General features: G+C 37.0%; 1 long non-coding RNA gene across 2 annotated transcripts in view; it reads right to left on the bottom strand.

Moving 5' to 3' along the window:
* LOC135215603 (uncharacterized) overlaps positions 1–13,840 on the bottom strand; it is a 585,258-nt gene that overhangs the window by 476,294 nt on the left and 95,124 nt on the right. Inside the window, exons 3-4 of one of the 2 annotated variants that reach the window (XR_010314739.1) lie at positions 6,466–6,838; positions 5,899–6,210 (exon numbers count right to left, since the gene is read on the bottom strand). The exons of the other annotated variant lie outside the window; for it this stretch is intronic. This is a non-coding gene — a long non-coding RNA (uncharacterized LOC135215603). Of the gene's footprint in view, positions 1–5,898; positions 6,211–6,465; positions 6,839–13,840 lie in introns of those variants that run through there. 2 annotated transcript variants of the gene reach the window in all.

Raw genomic sequence — 13,840 nt, 5'->3', positions numbered from 1 at the left:
ACGTTTGTTTCAGATTCCAACCGTTTGTTCAGATTCCACAAAAACACTATTTAACACTAAATAAAAAACTCTAAGAACAAATATCAAAATATGATTCTTAAGTTACGAGTGCCCAGTTTTATAAGTACGAAAATCGTTTACGTTATTTCTTTAAGATCAAAAGTGCTATGCGATGAGAGAGAGAGAGAGAGAGAGGGAGAGAGAGAGAGAGAGAGAGAGAGATCTGAACACCTCGAGGATCAAAAGATTTAATGAAAACAAATCTCTTCCTTTGCGGAAAACTGGACAGGGGAGATGGACCAAAAACGTTTTTGGGCAATACTCTTCCAGAAGCTTCGAAATCTTGCGCAACTTTATATGCAAAATATGTATCTGCTGTGGCACAGCAGACATAGTACATACGCAGTATATTTTAAAAAAAAATAAAACAAAAAAAAAAAAATAAAAAAAAAATAATAAAAAAAAAAAAAAAAAAAAGACACGTACTCTACTCGATCGACCGAAGCAGAAGCCCTTATCTTATGTGATGACAGATTTCTCAAAAACACAAATGAAGTCTCAAGCTTGCTTATCAAACGTGTTGACAGATTAAGAAAAGGCAAAACGGAGATCTCGCAGTTTCCTCTAATCTCACAGTGCTGACATAATAGGAAACAACTCGTAGTTTCAAACGGACAAGAAGAAAATCTCTCTTTTATACATTCTACGTTAAAGATATATTTCTTTTACATTACGTTATGCGAAATCTGAACACACATTTAATTTAAACATCCGGTTCTCTAAGCTATCTAGGAATCTGAAAAAATGTTGCACAAATTCTACATAACATTTTATACAGTCACAGAGGAGATATATGCATTTTTGAAAGTAGAAACAAATATATATATACCTCCCCCAGAAGATTTTTTTATCACGGTGTTGAATCCCAACGATTCGCAACGAATAAATAATCAGCAACCTATACTGTTTTTTGCCACTAATGTGCTGCACTCTTAAGTTATACTGTTTGCAAGGCAGGCACAAAGCCACCTGGTCAGTCATTGATTATGGTTTTTCATTCTCTGGATAACTGATAGTGGATTGTGATCAGAAAACACTAAAATTCTTCCATTCCTAGGTATATTCACATACACTTCAAAATTTTTTCAATGCAGTGATTTAAGGCTAAAGTTTTCCTTCTCAATTGTCGAGTAAACTTTAATGACGTGTTTTTTTCAATTTTGTAGACATGAAGCACACAGGATGGTAGATATTATTTTCTTCTTGAAGTAGAACACTCCAATGCCACAGTCCGACGCTTCAACTTGTATCACAAATTTCTTGTCGAAAACTGAAGCTTGAAGTACTGGTCTTGAAGTTAAAATGGCTTTTACCTTCTCAAAGGATTCTTGACACTCTGTAGTCCAAACAAACTTAGCTTTGGGACTAGTTAAGTCTGTCAAGGGAGCTACTTACGGCGGGAGAAGTCTGGGGCAGAACGATGATAGAATCCAGCCATTCCTAAAATCTCTGTAGCGTTTTCCTGGTAGTAAAGGTGGGGGGGTAGCTTACGGATACGTTCTAAACTTATGACATTTAACTGGAGCAAGAAGGCCTCCCAACTTCAAACCCAAGATACTGCACAGTTGCCTTTCCAAACTCACTCTTCTCTAGCGCGCAGGTAATTTGTTGGTTTGGAGACAACATCAACCCACCTCGACTCCGAGGTAGAGTGAATTAGATATTAAAGGACATTGTAGCTCGATATATGTATATGAATCACGGAAATGTGATATTAAAGGACATTTGTAATAGCTCGAATGATTTATATGAAATCACGGTGGATGTGATTTAAATATTCATAATAAGGCTGCGTGGGTCAAACGCTCGAATCTGGCTACCATGTGGAGGGGGGTCCATATCGATTCTAATTACAAATACAACGAGATCGACGTTGATTCGTGAAATGGTCAGAATCGATATAAACCTTTGCCTCTCTTGATAGCCATTTCAGTAGTGTCACTGTCCGATCCTGATTTTCGTTCCCTTCCTACTGGACGGTGGCTTCGATCCCATGGGGGTACGAAATTATTATCAACTAAAAAATTCCCCCATCGGTAACATATAGAAAATATATCAATTCCGAGGTAGAGCGAATATGAATAATAAAGGACATTTTGTAACTCGAATGATTTATATGAATCACCACGGTGATGTGATAAATATTATAATAAGGCTGCGGGGGGTCACAACGCTCGAATCGGCTAACATCCCTGGGGAGGAGGGGGTTCCATGTCGATTCTAATTACAATACAACGAGATCGACGTGATTTGAAAATGGTCAGAATCAATATAAACCTTTGCCTCTCTTGATAGCGTTCGGTAGTGTCACTGTTCCGATCCTGATTTCGTTCCCCGTCCTACTGGAAGGTGGTTCGAATCCCATGGGGGTACGAAATTATTATCCAACTAAAAAAATTCCCCTCGGTACATATATGAAAATATATCCAATTCCCGAGGTAGAGCGAATATGATATTAAAGGACATTTGTAGCTCGCATGATTTATAAGATCACGGTGATGTGATAAATATTCATAATAAGGCTGCGTGGGTCAAACGCTCGAAATCGGCTACTATGGTGGAGGGGGTTCCATATCGATTCTAATTACAAAATACGAGATCGACGTTGATTTGAAATGGTCAGAATCGATATAAACCTTTGCTTGTCTCTTGATAGCCGTTTCGGTAGTGTACTGTCCGATCCTGATTTCGTTCCCCGCACTGGACGGTGAGGTTCGATCCCATGGGGGTAGAAAATATTATCACTAAAAAAACAAAATTTCCCCCTCAGGTACATATATAAAGAAAAAATATATTATTCCGAGGTAGAGCGAAATCAGATATTAAGGACATTTGTAGTTTTGATATATATATATATAAATATTATATAGTCAATAGCAAACACCTTGTGATTCTATACATATATCGAGCTACAATGTCACCTTTTAATATCTAATTCGCTCTATATCGAGAAAAAAATTCCCCCTTCGGTTAAACATAGGATATGGATATAAGTAATTCCGAGGTAGAGCGAATTAGATATTTAAGGACAATGTGAGGCTCGATATATATATAAAAATATATATATAAATATATATATATATATATATATATATAGATATAATATATATGATATGTATATGGTATATATATATATATATATATATAGTATATATATATAATATTATATCAAACTACAAAATGTCCTTTAATATCTGATTCGCTCTACCTCGGAATTAATATATTTTCATATTTGCTTAACTGAGGGGAAATTTATTAAGCGATAATAGAATTGGCGATCGACAGGCGCGAACCAGCGACCTCCCAATTCTAGGACTGGCAGTGAAGCCTTAAACCACCCCGCAGATAGGACTATTAAGCTGCTTGAATTAACTAGGGGATATTTACTACCATCACAAAGGAATTAATCACAGCACTGAACCAAAATTGGGGGAGTGAGAAGGAGAACAAAAAAGGGGGGAAAGTCACCTTGGAAAAATGGAAATGAAATACAGACGAGAGGCAAAACAATTCCCTGACTGCACTAAACTTACGTCTCACAGTACCTGGAAATCCTCGGCTTGGTAGTCTTATCTGCTGATAGTTCTGTGCACTATGGAGGTATATGAATACATGTGGGATACCCCCAGAGGAGGCAGGGGAGCAGAAAAAGGGTGAAGTGGAGCCTGCAGGGCTAAAGAAAGTCTGAGGAAATTCTGCTTCTGAGTGGTTCTGAGGAGGTTCTGAGGAAGTTCTGAGGGTTCTGAGAGCGAGCTGCTGTGGCCCTGCTCTTTTAAAATCTCGCCTGGGTAGGCTCCACCCCTCGAAGGTCCTATGTGGAGAAGTAAATCCAGGACATCCAATGGGAGCAAAGAGGGTTTTTCTAGAGAATGGAGGCTTTCAGTTCACAAGGGCAACTTGCATATAGGCAAGGATGAATGAGTCGTTATAAAGAGGTCTTAACTTTCCTTGGATCTGGCTTAAAATCCTGAACAATATATAATATATATATACATACATACATGCATAAACAAGACAGTGGCCTCTGTCACACGCATACTTTTAACTACTGCGTTGTGCTGTGAGCTCCTGTGGAGAAAACCTTCTCAACACTAACCGTTTACTGCATCTACAAAGGTAATCAGAAATCCTTATGCACTATTTATAATACTTTTCTTGTGATGCATCTAAAACAGTTGCGAATTTGATAGGTCACTGGAGAAGAAATAGACTCACGGTGATGAAAGGAAAACCAAGAAGATTCTTTACATTTGACGTCATTTTCGAAACAATATATATGAAAAACGTTCAGAACGAGCAGAATATATATTTTCTCCATAACTGTATTAACAATTATATCAAAACAGCATCAAAATATCAATGCAACATTATAGCTTTAATTAGCATTATTTTCCAAATACAATTCTTAAAGTTCCTCGTAATATTACATATCTCCTAATTTGTGTCATAATAAACATCATGGCAACGAATGAAAGTGGAACAAATGAGCGAAACTAGGGAAACGGTTACTACATATACATAATACATATAAAATAAAATCCAAGTGTATCGTTTGTCCGCCCTGGGTGACCATGGGTGAGATATAACACAGTCACCCTCCCCTGCAAACCGGTCTGTCCGCCCAGGGTGAGGGCGGGGTAGGTAGGGAGATATCCACCCTCCTCTTGTAAAAATCAAGCTAACCATAACAGTCCATCTAGCCACAAAACTCTATCCTTTTCACGCGTAAATGCTGGGTCTTTAAACATTCACTGGTTTAACTTTAGTCAAGGACACCTAATACAGACTTGAGTTGCCGACATAGCCTCCGCTGTCTTGTAGAATTTGCTCTTATTTGAAAAAATTCATTGGTCAAAAATTTTTTTTTTTTTTTTTATTTTTTTTTTGTCCATTAAAAATTAAATACAAACGAATGTTTACATTTTTATTTTTTATTTTTTTATATACAAACCTCATACTATATACGAAATACGTTCACGTACACAAAAACTAATAAAAAAATCCTTTTAATCTATAACAGGATCAAGGAATGATCCGAAAACGAACATCCTTTACATGCACCAAGTCTCTTTACCCCAACTCGAGGGAACAGTGCCCTTGCGCCTAATCAAATGAACCCCAATGGAGTTCCCTATACTAGAGGATTCTCTGAGCAATAGCTTCATACTCGCGGCATGGCTCAATTATTGGAAAAGGTGGTGCGCGGAATTGCTAGATTATTCAGTGTACTCCGATTATCGAGGCAGTGTAAACAAGCCTTACGCATTTCCCGGTGCGTGTTTGTTTGCTTTCAATCAAGAAAATCTTCAAAGGGAAGGGGAGTCGGAGGCAGGGAAGGAAGAGGGAGGTAAGCGACTTTGGTCTTAAGAAGAGTGGTTCACTAAAGCGCCCCCTTAGTTTTCTCTTCTCTCTCTCTCTCTACCGATATCTTTCTGGGTCTTCCTCTGCTACTCGAACCAGTCACATATTAGTAAAGCGCTCTTCACTAACTCATAGTCCTCCATTTATCCAACTTACAGAACCCAGCATACAATCCGTTAATATCAAACTGGGACTATTGACCGAAGCCGTAAATTATATATCAGCCAAGGTGGAAAAGGGATAAGGTTAGTAACTCCATTCCAAAAGACATAGGCTACTGAAGACACAATAAGGCTCTGAAGCGATGTCGTGTACGTCACACACACTGCCACACAAACACACATACATATATGTTTTTGTTTGTGTGTGTGTGTGTGTATATGTTTATTATATGTATGTATATATATATATATATATATATATAATATATATATATATATATATATACATATATATACGATTCTGCTCTAGGCCGATGCTAATTTCTGGGTTTAGACAAAACAATTGCTTATTTCCCATTTGAAATTCTGGGATCTGACTGCTATAAGAGCAAGAAACCGTGAAAAAAAGGAAAAAAGGGGATTTGTTACATGAGCTGAAGGCTTTTACTTTAAGTAATTGTAGATAAACAAGTTCGGATAACTTTAAAATTACATGTATTTGCATTAACACCATCAAAAGATAAAAACTGAATACTAAGACGTAGCAGATCCTGGGTAATAATCAAGGTACCAGGACATGGGGAAGGCAGCCGCAATCAAGGCGAGAGAATTCCACAGCAAAAGGTCTCTGTAATGGAGAGGATTACGAATTAACGACAGACAAAGCACAGAAATATCAAGCAAGGTCAAGGCAGTGCATAGAAGGTGCCAAGGATTGCCTTAACATACGTCTTCCACGCAATAATAGCACTTATTAAACGATACACTGCACTGGTGACAGTGAGGCTATGAACACTGGTTCTTTGAAACAGACTCGCAAGTTTAGCAAAAGAATTACGAAATACGAAATTGATTAAGAACATCTGCGTACAGAACACAATACCTGGTCATTGGGATGGCTTGGCATCGGAAGCAGGTTGGATGGAGGTCTAGATAAGGTAGGGAACACTGTAAAGTATACTTAGTGCGACCATGCGGTACACAACAATGGCGCCTGGATAGAGGCAGGCAGAAGAGGGGAAGGAGCTTTTGGAGAGGAGATGCTGCCCCCTTGGTTTCAAAATTGTCTCTGGCTTTTTCCAGTTGCGTGGGCTTCCTATGACTCCTATTCCTTCCCTATTTTCTATGTTAAGGTGTGCACGCACACGCAATTTTGCAGTCCTCTAGTCAGATCAAAAGCCCACCTGGTCATTCATCTGGGGCCGCACCTTCTTGCTAATCTGGGCCCCAGGCTCTCTTCACGGCCAAGGGTGTGTCTGAAACGAGACATTCATAAACAGCCACATGTTCAAACAGAGAGAGAGAGAGAGAGAGAAGAGAAGAGATCAGGGAGAGAGAGAGAGAGAGAGAGAGAGAGAGAGAACTTAGGAAGGGGCCAAGGTTCAAGGCCACCTTTTGTCAGTAAGCAATAAATGAAAAAACATCTTGTTATTTGATTTAATGAAGGTTTGGGCAGAAGATTGCTTGGAAAGTATTAACAATAATATATATATATATATATATATATATATATATATATATATATATATATATATATATATATATATATATATATAAATAAACCAGGGAAGGGGACTTACCACAAGGGATGTTGCAATCTGGCCAGAATTCCTAGGGTGGCAGACCATGGAAGAAAAGGATATGAGCTGAGGGCTTTACTAGAAAGGGGAATTCTAGATAAACTCTTAGGATTACTAGAATTTTATATAACTACAATAACATAAATCAGAAGATGGGACTAAGTAGGACAGGTAAGCGGGATCCTGTCAGAGCGCTAATTGAAGATTAACAGATGATAACTGGATGCCAAGGGTTTCTCTTCAAGGGCACCATGAATCAAATTGCAGTGAGTTTACCAGGGCAATGAAAGCACAATCAAAGCAGAAGGCTCAACAGCAAGAAAACTCCGTCTGCAATGGATGTGATTAACTAATGAAATTAACACAATTAAGGGTTCAAGGAAGCACTGAGGGTGCCACCTGATTCTTGGGTATAACATTGTTGAAATCACTTATGAATGCAAATAATAAAAAAATCACGTCTGTATGAGAATTGCATTGGAAACATGGAAAATGGAATAACAAAAGGGGGGAGCATTTATGGGTATTGGCACTAAAAATATATTAGACTGAAGTCAGCCATGTGGTTTAGGAAACAGCTCTTAGGGAACGGAGCTCAAAGGGTAGTAGGTGTTAAGACCATCCAGTGTGTCTCTGACGAGAGCCGTTGTGTGTTGGTCCCCTTATCCCTTCACCCGGATTAATCTCCAATTCTTGCAGGACACATCCGTTTTTTATCTACCGCCTTGACCTCTATTAATCCTGGTTGACCATATGCTAAAATCTTGGGCCCGTGTGGATGATCTCATGTCACGTGGTCCCCAAACTTTCTCTTTTAGTTTGCGGGCCAACTGTCCCAGATTAGTGCCTCCTGTGGCGCTGGCTTGGGAACTCCCGTAAGTAGTGCCTGCGACCATACAAATGAGGCTTGTTTGCAAGGATGGCGAAGTGACCTGGAAATGAGTTTTAGCGCAGTCACTTGGTCTAGGAAGGGATTGTAAAGATTGCCAAAGGAAAGAATAACAAGACCTTTGTAGGAGAACTCTCTATAACCGACTTTCATGTTGACAGCAATATGAAATTATTTTACTTTCATGTCATCTGAAAATTGTGTTCTTGACAGAAGAATTGGCCTGGAAAGAAGTGTCCTTCGATGTAATATATATATAAGTTTTTTCATCCTGCCTCGCCTTGCCAGTAATTGAAATTAAAATTAAGATAGAAGCGTCGGCCATTTTGACTCCCGCATCGTACGACTGGGAGAAATTATGGAAAGCAGTACAGACGCCTACCACAGGGGATTGGCATTTCCGTTCTTCCCCAAAGGTGCAGGTTTAAATCCATTAAACACTAGAGACCTACCATAAGGTAAAAGAGCAGGTCATGGGGGTTACATGGGCTGCTGGTTGGGCCTTTAGATAGTCTTAGCTTGAAGGTCTATTCTCTCACAACCTTGTGCTGTCTGATTTGCACCTTTCAGACAAATGCTGCTTTCTGTGTTTGAACTGAGGTGACCCGTGAACGCCCTGGGTCCCTCTCACTCCTTGCCTAGCCCTTATAGAGGTCAGACGTGACTGCCGCTGCATCGTCAGCATTTTGCTTAATCTTCGCTGGTTGGAGTCTGCATCCAATCTCAAGCAACATGCACACACAAGCAAAGGTACGTCCAGAAATTGCAAATTCAACCAGCCCCTATCTCTCCAAGATGAAAAATCCCTCGCTATTTTTTCCATAATCAAATTTCCCTTTTCTCTCTACGAACGCTTGTCCCATTCCTAGCATCACGTGTTTCCCTTGTGGCTTGTTCAAAGCTTTTAAATGAGCTATTCAACATAAGCATTAGATTTCTCCCCACATCATCAACATTGTGTCTGATTTAAGGATAAGTTCCCTCCATAGTGCATTAGTCATAATTTTTGTGAGAAGCCTTTGTTTTGTGTTTGATTGTAACCTGGAATGCTCTACCAGATTCCAGCTGCCCTGAATTTCGTGCTCCTGCCTCCTTGCCAAGCGCCCACTTACTGTAGAAGATATTATCATCAATAATTGGCAACCAGTCTTGCATAGATCGTGAATTCAGCCCATCTCTCATGTTAAGCGGCAGCCCGTTAACGAATTGCCATTGCGAATAATTGAATAATTTATCACAATAGTTTGTGCCATCTCCACGGGTTTTACCTGCCGTTCAGTTTGCTTTAAGGCTGTACACTTTTGTAAATAAAATTAACTTTAAATTTAAATGGCTAGTTTCCTGGCGACATTATCTAATTCAATGATTTCCTAACTCATGGTAAGTCAAAAGCACTTCAGTCTTACTCCTGAACCTTACGTGTGTAAGTCGTGGCGGCCCCTACAGCAAATCATATGATTTTATTAATAAGTCCTTTTATCCAAAACGACCCCCACAAGTAGAAAAAAATAAATAAATATATATATATATATATATATATATATATTATATATATATATATATATATATATATATATATATATAATATATATATATATATTAGTGCATGTGAAGCACCGCTTCTAATACCTTCAAGTAAATTTTGCCGTGAGAATTTGAAAACAGGAATTTTACGACGCTGTGATAAAGACTGGTTTTAAGTCCATCTTTCTTGTTTTTTTTTTTTTTTGTAACTGTGATCTTACGTTAAGTGTTCACATCGAAAACTATCTCCTTAACATGAATTGCAGAATATTAAAATACATTGTAAACAGTAAGAGGAATCATCTGCACTCTCAAAAGAAAACATGAGCATTTCCCAGAATCTATTACTGCATTCAATATAAAGAAAATACAAAACATACTAAATATCAAGTAGTAAATACGTATGTTCTTCAAACTATTCAATATGACCAAAACGAAATCCCTGCATACTGTTACTAATTACATCATAGGTATTAGAAATGCGATTCTGAACGAGAAAAAAAATTGCATCATGGGTCTTGGAAATGCGATTCTGAACGAGAAAAAAAAATGAGTAAAAAATGTTTTACATAAACAAACAGTTTCCAGAATATGGTAACTTCTGATAACAACTTTATATTTTTGTTTCAAGGTACAACATTTGCAACACTTTATAATAAAAGATAATATTCTAAGATGTATACCTTTATATGTAAAGAAAAAAAAAGTTCTCGACTAAGAATCCGGTCATTATAGGAATGTGCCAGTTCTTACGTCAATGGCCTGAATCAAGAGTACATTTCCTCCCTCTCCCTTATCAAAGAGGACACACACTGACACACACTAACCCCTATAATCAAAAGACGAGTTTCACAGATAACGACTTTGCGTTGTGTAATGGATCGCGAAGTGTATAAGACCGACGCAGAAATTACAAGGAGCGACAGGTTCTGAATCGGAGCGAGGGTTCAAACCGTCTCCCCGTCTGCTGGAGTTCCAAAGACAGCTTGATGATGATGATGAATAATGATGATAGTGACGATGGATGATGAGGAGGAGGATGATGATGAAGCTGTTGGTCTCCATCTCGTAGTGATTTCTGAATGCGTTGAAGTTAAAATATGCAGAAGAGTTACGCGTGAGCGACACCTTATTCCAAGGACCCATTACTACAGAAGCACACGTACCCAAGTGGGGAAAAATAATAATAGAGTTATTCTTGGACGAGTGACCTTGTTTTTACCTTTACGTCTATGAGCTGTAATTAACAACGAGGTCTTGGGTAACGATAGGATCTTCTCTGTCATTGTAGCACGCAGTCATGGAACGGTAATTTCATGAAGATGTGTGTCAGCTTTCGAGTAAACAGATAAATTACACGTGTGTCATATACACCTTCATCATGTGAATAAAAATGCAAGTGCATGAGTAGGTGGATTTATTCAAGCAAAGTACATTAACATACATATTGCTCTAGCATTCAGAATTTCTACATAAGGTGTGTGTGTTAGCTGCATGATATTAATTATCTAGTGGGTGTTTGAACTTAGTATTAGCCGCATCTCATACCGTAATATTATCCATTTAATTTCAAATCTTCAGCAGTGTGAAAATAGCAGAAACTATCTGGTTCATTACTTGTAAGCAAATGGAACTAAAATTCACTACACTTAAAGCTTTGCTCGAGCCAGGTACCGTAGAATTCTTACATGCACATATGTATGCAACACATACAGACAAACACAAAAGGGACGCGCGCGCACGCACGCACACGCACACACACACACACACACACACACACACATATATATATATATATATATATATATATATATATATATATATAATATATATATATATATATATATGTAGTAAATATAAACATTATATGTAACCATATACACATTTCCCGTTAGAAGGGACGACACCACAATGGGTTACTATTCCAACTTCCAAAAATTATTTTGGAATGAAACTATAATGCCGGCCCCTCCTACCTTCTCTGCCCCAGCTGTGACCCACTAACTACCAAATACATGATTTCCTCCATACGACAACAGCGGAGCAGTGCATTTTAACAGAAGATGCCAGAACACTCTGCCTTGCTTAGGAATCGAAATCAGGTTATCTTCCTAGTGAAATGAGCGTCATGAATAAGACCACTAACTCACTACATACATGCATACATACACAGACCTACTATATAATATATATATCTATATATATATATATATATATATATATATATATATATATATATAATATTATATATATATATATATATATATATATACTATATATACATATATATATTGGTCTGAGGAATATCAAAAGCAATGCACATACTAAAAATGCTAGCGTAACGAATAAAGCTTATATGAACTACTGATTACCATAGTACAAAAATGTCATTTACGGAACAATTGTTTTTGGTTTGTTTTCAAAATTAAAGTTCTAGGGCTGAGTTCCACTAAATTCTGAATAATGACTTTCTTAAAAAGAGCAAAAACTCAGTTACCGTCATTTACACTTCCGTAAAATGACAGTTGAGGACCAAGAGTTCCCATCATGGTGAAATGATGTAAATGCAAATACCAATTCCCATTACTCAAAACTTGCAGACATTGCAAAAAAATAATAACAATAATAATAGCAAACAGAATACTTTCCACGTCAAACTAATAATTGTTGTTGGGCGGAGGGGGGGAGGGGGATATTGTATTGTAAATCCTCGCTCCCCAACCCCCAACAGTCTCAGGATGCTAATTCTTTCCACTTCAAAAAATTACACTTTTCCTTGTTTCGAAAAATATATCAATTTCTCTTTCTTAACTGAAAATTATTTCTACGTCAATTTATACAGAAATGACGTCAAATAATATGCTTCAGTACTACCCTCAACTTAATACACAGAAAAACATGATTGCATAACTGAACATTCTTTTTAATTTAAAAATAAAATTAGCCATGAAAACATTTACGATATATACAGTTCTTAAGCTAATTAAAAAACTATAAAAATCATCATAACCTAATCACTAAATTTAGTAAACCATGAATGATATACTAAAAGAGCCTATATAAATACATACAATTTATATAAAAACCTTTATAATTAAACATATGGGAAAAAATACGCCCCAAACGAAATTCCTTGCACTGATCAACGTTCTGCTATTGCATGATTGAATCAACAGTCAAAAGCGCAATCTACGCACTCAAGTGATATTTCAATAAAACGGAACAATAGCCACAATTGCAGAGTCGTGTTTGCGCCACGGAAGCAATTGCAAAGTCCTGTTTGCGAAATGAACTTAACAGCCGTAGTGTGTTTGAGCAATGGAACCAAAATGGAACCAAACACCAGCAACGCGTCCATACGAAATTGAATTAATGCGCTTTTTTTTTGGTTTGTGTTTACAATACAAACATCTTTCTATGGTAGCCTCTTTAAAAAGTATATAGAACGAGTTTTATGTAATTCCAGGCCACGATCGAACAACTCATCCATTACATAAAGTAAGAACTAGAGAAGAAATTGCAGACTACCGATCTCAATATTTTACCCTTTTCAAAAAATGTAAGGTTAAATCCGTATAAAATTAACTGAAATTCAAACTTTCTCTCTCTCTCTCTCTCTTATATATATATATATATATATATTATATATATATATATATATATATATATATATATATATATATGTGTGTGTGTGTGTGTGTGTGTGTGTGTGTGTGTGTGTGTGTGTGTGTGTGTGTGTGTGTGTGTGAGTGAGTGATTGTATATGTATGTATGTATATGTATCCAGTTAATGACCGTTTTAAGATAATTCAATATTCATTGGTTACTTGTGAATAATATCCAAAATTCATGGCCGAAATTGACTAATTCCATAGCATTATATATATAGATAATGTACTATATATATATATATATATATATATATATATATATATATATATATATATATATATATATATATTATATATATATATATATGCATGCATGTATGTGTATGAGAGAGAGAGAGAGAGAGAGAGAGAGAGAGAGAGAGAAGAGAGAGAGAGAGAAGCTACGGAATACAAAACTGTAATGAGGGAACGGAGGAGAGATGCGTTAATTTCGCATTTAGGTACTATATATAGTGCCTGATTTTGGCAGGAATTTATTCAAAATTGATTCTACTCACTTTCTAACAAGACCATTATTTCAAAAAAGAACAAAAACAAAGACAGTCTTCATGGATAACTAAGGTTAAACGATCCTGAAGGATCTTATTTAGACTT

This window comes from Macrobrachium nipponense, chromosome 5 (genome assembly GCF_015104395.2).
Source record: "Macrobrachium nipponense isolate FS-2020 chromosome 5, ASM1510439v2, whole genome shotgun sequence".
Lineage (NCBI taxonomy): Eukaryota > Metazoa > Arthropoda > Malacostraca > Decapoda > Palaemonidae > Macrobrachium > Macrobrachium nipponense.
The sequence above is the reverse complement of the archived record's forward strand: the minus strand, read 5'-3'. Positions and strand labels throughout refer to the sequence as shown.